Source organism: Sminthopsis crassicaudata, chromosome 1 (genome assembly GCF_048593235.1).
Source record: "Sminthopsis crassicaudata isolate SCR6 chromosome 1, ASM4859323v1, whole genome shotgun sequence".
Taxonomy (NCBI): domain Eukaryota; kingdom Metazoa; phylum Chordata; class Mammalia; order Dasyuromorphia; family Dasyuridae; genus Sminthopsis; species Sminthopsis crassicaudata.
The window spans coordinates 362,574,501-362,583,608 of record NC_133617.1 but is presented as its reverse complement, the minus strand read 5'-3'; the positions used below and the strand labels follow the sequence as shown (position 1 = coordinate 362,583,608).

At 33.7% G+C, this 9,108-nt stretch overlaps 2 long non-coding RNA genes across 2 annotated transcripts in view; both read right to left on the bottom strand.

Annotated features, from left to right (window-relative positions):
• Positions 1-302: 302 nt before the first annotated feature.
• Positions 303-3,325, bottom strand: LOC141549602 (uncharacterized). Its single transcript, XR_012484395.1, has 2 exons — positions 2,670-3,325; positions 303-2,623 (listed from the first exon to the last, which is right to left on the bottom strand). It is a non-coding gene; the product is annotated as an uncharacterized LOC141549602 (long non-coding RNA).
• An 11-nt stretch (positions 3,326-3,336) lies between these two features.
• Positions 3,337-9,108, bottom strand: part of LOC141549601 (uncharacterized) — a 173,260-nt gene continuing 167,488 nt past the window's right edge. The window contains exons 3-4 of the long non-coding RNA XR_012484394.1: positions 6,826-6,990; positions 3,337-3,548 (exon numbers count right to left, since the gene is read on the bottom strand). This is a non-coding gene — a long non-coding RNA (uncharacterized LOC141549601). The remainder of the gene's footprint in view (positions 3,549-6,825; positions 6,991-9,108) is intronic.

Here is a 9,108-nt window from a genome sequence, read left to right as displayed (position 1 = left end):
GTGTGTATATATATGCACATGTATTCATATGCATATAAGCACATATATGTGTATGTATTTATATATGTGTATGAATATTATGTATATATTTCATTAATGCCTTTAATGTTATCAATTTTTTGTTCTTCCAAATATATTTTTTTATTTGTTACAAAATTTCCCCCAAATTTTGGGGAAAGGAGGAAGTATTTTATGGATTTATTATATTTCCAAGGAGGAAACAACTTAGGGGTCACCTAATTTAACTGCCTCAATTTTTTTTTTTATCTAACAGTATCCAAAGAAAGAATTATGGAGACTGAATGCAGATCAAACTATAGTATTTTCAACTTTTTGTTGTTTGCTTTCTTGTTTTTTTTTTCTTTCTTATGTTTGTTCCCTTTTGATCTGATTTTTCTTGCACAGCATGACAAATATGAAAATATGTTTAAAAGAATTGTACATGTAACCTATATTAGATTGTTTCTTGTTTAGGGGAAATGGAAGGGGGAAAGGAGGGAGAAAAATCTTGAATACAAGGTTTTGCAAAGGTGAATATTGAAAACTTTTTGCATGTATTTGGAAAAATCAGAAACTTAAAAAAAAAAAAAAAAGATTTTGAGTTTCAAGTATTTCTGCCCTCTCTATCTTCCCTACCCATTTCCAAAAGAGCAAGCAATCTGTAATAGTTCATACATGTACAGTCATTTTAAACATATTTCCATATTGATCATATTGTGAAAGAAAAATCAAAACAAAAGAGAATAACCATGAGAAGGCAAAATAAACCAAAAAAGTGAAAATAAATGTTTCCATCCACATTCAGTCTCCAAAGTTTTACCTGTGGATGCAGATAGCATTTTCTGTCCCAAGTCTATTGGAATTGTCTTGGATAACTGTATCACTGAGAAGAGTTAAGTTTGTCTCACTTAATCATTACACATTCTTTCTGTTACTGTGTAAAATGTTCTCCTGCATCTGCTCACTTCACTCATTATCATTTCATGTAAGTCTTTCCAGGTTTTTCTGAAATCAGCCTGCTCATCATTTCTTAAACAATAACAATATTACACTGCATTTCTTATTCCATAACTTGTTCAGTCATTCCTCAATTGTTGGACATCTACTCATTTTTCAATTCTTTTAAACTTCAAAAAGAGCTGCTACAAACATTTTTTTGCACATGTGGATCCTTTTATTTTATTTTCTTTTTGGGATACAGATCCAGTAGTAACACTGCTGCATCAAAGGGTATGCACAGTTTGATAGCCTTTTGGGCATAGTACTAAATTTCTCTCTAGAATGGCTGAATCATTTCACAATGCCATCAGCAAAGAACTATCTCATTTCAAAAGAAACTGATGGCCTAGAATATAAATTTATTTATTCAATATTATTGTTAGTCATTTAGGTGCACTAGAACCCCAAACTACTTGCTCTTTAAATGAGATTGTTTCTTCTCACACTCTTCTATCTTTTGAAGAGAGATATTAAAAACTAACAAATACTGAAGGATGTTTTTTTAGCAGTTGAAAAAGTCTAGTGCCTCATGTTTATTATCTCTCTACTCACATAGTAATGAGTTTTCTATTTAGAAAGATAATAAATAAAACCAAAGTACAAGAATTTATATGATCCAGGTTTCAGTTTAGATTAAAAGTAAGAATTTTTGAAAAACAGAAATGTCTATATTCTCAAGCACTAAATTCTTGGCTTGTAGAAATAAAGGCTACATGCCCAACAGCAATGGATCTGTAGAATGGAATTCTATTATAGGAAAAACATTCAACTGAATAACTGCAAAAATCCTTTTTGATTGTTATTTTATGATTTTGTGTATAACATTCTAGACCCAAAGACTGATGTCATTCTGCTTTGGTCTCTAATTTCTGGGTCCACTGAGCTATTAATTCTGACCCTTTGAATCCTTTGAATACTTCTAGCTAAACATGCATTTGCATGGAGAACACATGAATGTCAGTTCCACAGAAAATATGGCTATAGTCAAAGTTAACAATTCTCTCCAAAATGCTTATTCCATCAATAATGTCTATGCTTAGTAATGCAAATGATGGCTTCTGTTTGATTGTCCATCATAAAAACGACCCATCCATGACTACTTTTGTTTTCAACTAGTATAGTTGTCTCTAGTCCAAAATAAACTCTGCCTAAATTAACTCTTCAATGTAAATCAAAAAGATAGAATTATACTTTTAGGCAAAAATACCCAGACCCAGAAGAATCCAGAGTCTGAACTTAATGTTATTTTTTTTCTGGTTTAAAAGATATGCTTATAATGTTATTTTTATTAATTTAGTATTTTATTATTTTAAAGTAAAATTATGTAAATTATTTATCTCTTTGAGTATGTAGGTATACATGCACACAGACACATATGCATTAATTCCTTTCCCTTCTCAAAAAGAAAGATGAGCTAATCTTTATCTAAAGAAATTAGATTCATATCCTAAATCAGTAAAAGACTTTAAAGGTTATGTAGTACAACCCTCTCTAATTTCACATCTAAGGAAACTAAGACAAAAAGAGTTAAAGTGGCCTTCACCAAGTTATTGGAGCTTCAGACTAGAAAATCAAATATAAAATCTTCCGTTTAGATTCAAAGCTCTTACTACTCTATAACCTACTACACACACACACACACACACACACACACACACACACACACACACACACACACACACACATCTATCTAGTTTTCTCACTCCTTACTCTTTTCCATGTATTCTTTCATCCAAAGATACTGAAATATTTGGTGTTCATTAGCAATGCACTCAGTTTCCTAGCTCCAGAATTTTCTCTATCTCCAATGTTTGGAATATTTCACCCTACTATTTCTGTTCACTACCTTCCCTGGCTTCTTTTAAGGACCAACTAAAATCCTATCTTCTGCCAGAAACCTTTCTTAAATATAGCATTATGTCTCTGGTAATGATTTCCTATTTGTCCTGGGTAGCTTTTCTGTACATATTTTATGTTGGCTCCACCTTCAGATTGAAGAGTCTTTTACCCTTTTTAGTAACTTTTATATCTCCAACACCTATCAGAGTGTTCAGTATATGGTAGGTGTTTAATAAATATTTATTTATTGATTGACTAGTGTCCTGATTTTTCTTTCTACTACTTAGTGAATTTGTGGGTTTATTGTGAGAGGACAAACAGATAAACAGGATCAGGACATGAGTGAATTATTTCTTGAGGTAATATTTTAAGTGAATTTCCTAAATATGAAGTTAATTATATTATATATTTTCTACTTTTAGGTAATAGTATACATTTCCAGAGGCACGTAAGGCATTATTAAGGTTTCCAAAAAAAAAAAAAAAAAAAAAAAAAAAAAAAAAAAAAAGAGGGTAGACCTGGTCAGAGCTTGGTCAGACACTGAAGACACCAAAATCATCCATTGCATCCCAGACCATTGTTGACTTTTGTTTTTCCTCTAGACTTCAATGACTCAGGAAGACAAAGGCTGATGATTGTGCAATTTTGCCTCATTTAAATCCAATTCACATACATGTTAAGACGCGCCTCTTTGATGACATTGGTCCACTCTGAAAGCAAAAGCAAAAGACAAACAATAACTACAACAGGGTTACAAAAACAAAATAAAACCAGCCCCAGTCTCCAAAGAGCCAACATGCTAAGTAGGGGATAAAATAATTAAGTAAATATGAGTTAAATAAGGAAGAAGCAAAGAATACTAACTGCTACAGAGGATAAACAACAGCTTCAGGTAGCAAGTGGTCTCTGAGCTTTAAAGGATGTTAGAGGTTTGAAGAAGACAGAGGTGAAGAATTATTACATTATAGGCATAGGAATAGCCTATACAACAGAAAGGAGGCCTTATTTTTGGTGGGGTCGTGGAGTGGCAAGGTTGGGGAAGTTAAAGACTTGGTTCTTGTCCTATATTTCTATGTTGATGATTTAGATAATCCATTTTTTGTAATCCTTGCCACAGTTGTATGAAATGCAAAAAAACCTCATGTTATTATGAAAAGTTTATGTGTAATGTCTTTACTTTAGGGACGAAAGTGAATATTAGATATAGAAAATGGAACCAAAGACCCAAATTGGTGAATAAATAGTAAAGTATTAAGATGGAAAGCAGGAAGTCACAGTCAAGAACCTAGGAAAGGACTACATGAATAAACTTCACTATAAATTCCACAATAAATGCCAGTCATTAGATATTTAAGATAGTTGTCATGAGATAAGGTACAACCATAACTGATGAAATCAATTCAAAGATGAAGGACATAATCCCAGGCCTCAGGAAACATTTTTTCAATTGAGTTCAGGTATAAAAGCATGAAAAGGCAATATTACTGGGAAATTTACAATATTCATTAAAAGTATTATTGCAACTTTAATGGTGAGATCCCTTTGGGCTGAGCTTTTGATAATAGTACCAGAGATATCCAAGTCTGAAACCAGTACTAAAAGGACTCAAATAGGAAAAAATACTTCAGTTTCAGTTCTAGAACCTTCATAGCTAGCAACACCAATCAGATAGCTCGATCAATTAGTTAATCAATAAGATAGAATATCAAGAAAAAACAAAATAGTATTTATCCTCCAGAAGCTTAAAGGAAAATTATTTAGGAAAAATTTAGAATCAATACAATTCTCTTCTTGGTAGTTATGGCAGATCAAAGCTAATGAATGAATAAACCAGCTTATGGATCAAGTAAAAGGTAGTAAGCTACTCTAATCCTTTCTGCTTAAGTTCATCTATGGTGGCCAGAATAAAACTATAACACTTTGGGGTGGAAATCCCCATGTCATCAGCAAAGCAATGCCTCTATATAGAAACCAATTAAACAAAATTTAAATTTCTGATTTTTTTTTCCTGAGGCAATTGGAGTTAAGTGACTTTTCCAGGGTCACACAGCCAGGAAGTGTTAAGTATCTGAGGCTAGATTTGAACTCAGGTCCTCTTGACTTCAGGATTGGTGTTCTATCCACTGCACTACCTAAATGCCCCTAAATTTCTGATTTTTTAATGGTTAAATTTAGGTAAGAAAAAATTGCAATATATGTATCATCATAAATATATTTCTTATTTTCCAACCAAGTTATTATTTTTTTAATTTACTCCACACCCATAATACCCACATTCAGTTCTACAATATTTTGTTAAGTACATGAATGAACTATTGTGCCTGTTATGGACACAAAGACAACCATATTACAGTGTCTAAAAACCACAAAACCTTATTCCCCTTTTCCCATAGCTACAACTTTTAAAAATGAATCTAAAACTTTCTAAAGCTGCACTTTTAAACACATAACTTTAAGGATCTATCAAAGCCCATGAAAAAAGGTTATCAACACTAACAATCAGAGCACTAATTCTTATCTTGCTCCTTGTCCTTCTCAAAAATTATATGTATTTGAAAAGAGATTATGTGGGTTGATTTTATAAACATTTATAAACACACATACACACATATGCAGGTACATTTATAAATACATATACACACACATATGCACATCCACAAACATAAACATTGTTCCTTTGATCATTCTGCAGAAGCAGAGACACATGAAAAAGAGCATCTATTAGGCATCAGAATATATTAGACATATATTAGTCAACTTCTCTGGGCAAATTTTAAATGTCATTTCCTATGTGACTCTTTAGTTAATTATCAGTTTCCAACTACTAGTGTTGCTTCTCAAATAAATATTTTTTGGGGATAGGTATATATATATATATATATATATATATATATATATATATATATATATATATATATATATATATATATATGTATATATATATATATATATGTATATATATATACATATACGTATATGTATATATATACATATACGTATATGTATGTATATATACATATATATATATATATATATATATATATATATATATATATATATATATATATATATATATATATATATATATATGTATATAAGATCCTTGAAAACAAGGGCAAAGTAATTTTGCTCTCTATATGTCCTGCAATTAGAATAGAATCTGACATATGGTTCTCACATGGTTCTCACAAAGGCTTGTTTGGGCCACAGATTTATGACTTGTAAAACAGGGATATTTGTTGTAACCACAGCAAAGGGTTTGATTAAAGAAGAATAAAATATAGAATGTTAGACCTAGGAGGGCGCTTAAGAATATTCTAGCCTACCTCCACTTTACATATATTATGAAAGTGGGAACCATAAAAGTTAAGAGAATTTGATTGTTCTAAGTCACATAGCAAGTTATTGATCTAAAACTATTAGGTTTTGGACTCAGATCTCTTGATTTGTAATATATTGCATTTTATTATGTAAATTGCCTCAAAATAAAATTAAATATCATGGTTCATTTACATGAACATATTATTAATAATCCAACTATGAATCTATCTTTCACTTTTCATCTTCTGAAGAAATGTTGGGGGAGAGTCAGAGAAGATGAGGAGAAAAGAATCAATATTATTATAATTTTCTATATAATTTGCATGTTTTTCAAAGCACTCAAATTCCTTCATCAGAAGTACTATATCAATTATTAGATAGTAGATGCGGAAAAATTCCTTTTTGGATTCTTCCTGCTTTCATAATGTAATTAATATTCTTATCTCCTCAGGTCACACACCTGCTGTCCTCAACCCGGTTGTCATTTCTCCATTAGAAACTGTCCTTGCCCATAGATTTGGCTTCAAGCCCCAGGCATACTGTCAATCCTTTATTCATTTCTCTGGTCCTGTGGGGTGATACATTGTTTATAGCCTTAGCATTGTTTAGGATCCACAACACCAAAAAGCAATTGATGCTTTCAGGAGCATATTCCTTTACACCTACCCACTCAAAAACTGGGCTGGAATCTGTCAAGAAGCCTTTTGGGCGACAATCCAAATTTGAAAATGATGGATCCATTCCTTTTGGTAAAACAGCAGGAAGTATCCTTTGGAAATTGGGGCCTTAATGTCTTTGTCCTCAAAAGTCCAAGTCAGACATCCAAGATATCTATCAGATGAAGGGAAAGAAGAAGATGAATATACACACATTTAAGGATATACCTGAATTAAAACAAAATCTACATAAATAATTGGGGGAAATTATGCAGAAAATAAGTGGGAGCATTAATATCTATCAGTTTAGATACTAGTAATTATATTAGTGATTTTTATAGTGTTCATTAATAATGATGATAATAGCAAAACTGGGAGATAGAATAAAATGTCTGGAGAAGTATTTGGATTTAAAGCAAGAGAAACTTGAGTTTTATTCTGAGCAAGTCACTTAATTTCTCATTGTCCTATCTAAGGGAACTCTCTAAGATTATGTTATATGTAATTTATATCAGTAGAAGGAATGGTCACACTGAGAGTTTCTCACACCCATGGATTCCATGTCTAGAAAAATGAATTAAATAAGAAAAATAATCAATTTTTCACTATGCAATATAAGCCTAACAAGCATTTAAGAACTTATTATTGGAGAAGGGACCCCGGAAACTTTAAAATTCTTTGAAGGAGAAATTCTCCTTGGACTCTGCCTCATTGAGGGACCCCACCTGAAGGAAACAAGATAAACAGCTATCTTCTGTTATCTAGGTTGGGTAAATTCAGTCCCTAGCTAAAAGAATTCCAACCCTCGGGGGCGGAGCCAAGATGGCGGAGAAGAAACACACGACTCAGTGAACATCCTCACTCCCTCGCAACCAATTAGATAAATTAAGTCTCAGAATTAGCTCAGGACTGATAGATACCACAAGGACTGGAAGCATGACTTACCAGCTGAAGAGAATCTGGAGTTTCAACAGAGAAGGTCAGTTCTCAGGGGAGGAAGAAGAGAGACCAGCACAGACGGTGGGGTAGTGGCACACTGCGCCCATTGCGCTGGGAAGGGCTCTGGGATCAGAGAAGCCACTGAGGTAAAGGAATCTGGCACAGGCTGTTAGCTCTTCTCTGCTAATTATTTAGCAGTTCAGAAGAGAAAGCCAAAATATTTTAAAACTCAGATTAGATTTTCCCCGGATCTTGGAGGTGACTCAGCAGATCTGGGCACCAGGGGGCGTGGCCTCAGCTACCACCTGAGAATAGTTAAGAGATTGACAAGTGGGTGGATACGGCCCAAGGCAACACACATGGCCTAGCTTAGCTGGAGGGAGTGGAACTCAGCTTCAGGAAGTCCCAGAGAAGCTGAACCTTTGAACTAGGGACCGTGGTTTCTGGCAGACACTTCCAGTTTGAGCACAGGGGCTTTTCATGTCACCTGCTGCAGACATCCACTCCCCACCCGGACACATAGACTAGGCTTTGTGCTGCCTTTACTGTTCAGTCTCAAATCTCAGGGAAGCCTCTAAAACACAGTGCCCTCAGGGCACAGAGGTGCTAGTCACCTCTGAGGCACTTCCAGGGAGGGGTGGGGAACTCTCTCCCAGAGCTCTATCTTAGCTCAGGCGCAGGAGCCGCTGCATCCATCCGGTCTGGGAGGAAGCTGGTAAAGAAGTAAATAAATAATTTCCTACCCCAGGGACAGACCCCAAAAGATTTTTTTAAGTATGAGCAAAAAAGCCAAAAAAACTATAGATTCCTTCTACACAGAGAAAGAGCGGGTATCCAACCCCGAGGAAGTTAACAGCAGAGAGTCAGCAGATAACAACCCAAAGGGGAATGATTCCTGCCCCCCATCACATAACTCTCTCCTAGAAGAGACTCTTAAAAAATTAAGGGAGATTGAAGAAAAATGGGGAAAGGAAAGGGAAGCTATGATAGATAGAGAATAACAACATCCTGAAATTGGAGTTGGAAAAAATAAAGAATTCACAGGAGATGCAGGGAAACAAAATTTATGAATTAGAAAAGGTTAAAAAAACACAGGAAAGTAGGATTTCTGAATTGGAAAAGATAAAAAAGTCTCAAGAAAATAGAATTTCTGAAGTGGAAAAAGAAAATAATTCTCAAAAAAAAAAATAGGGAAATGGAAAAAAATTCAATAGAGCAAAATAATTCATTTAAAAACGAAATTGGGCATTTACAAAAAGAACTAAAAACTGTGAAAGAAGAAAATAACTCCTTAAAACTCAGGATAGAACAAATAGAAATGAATGATTCACAGAGAACCCAAGAATCAGTCAAA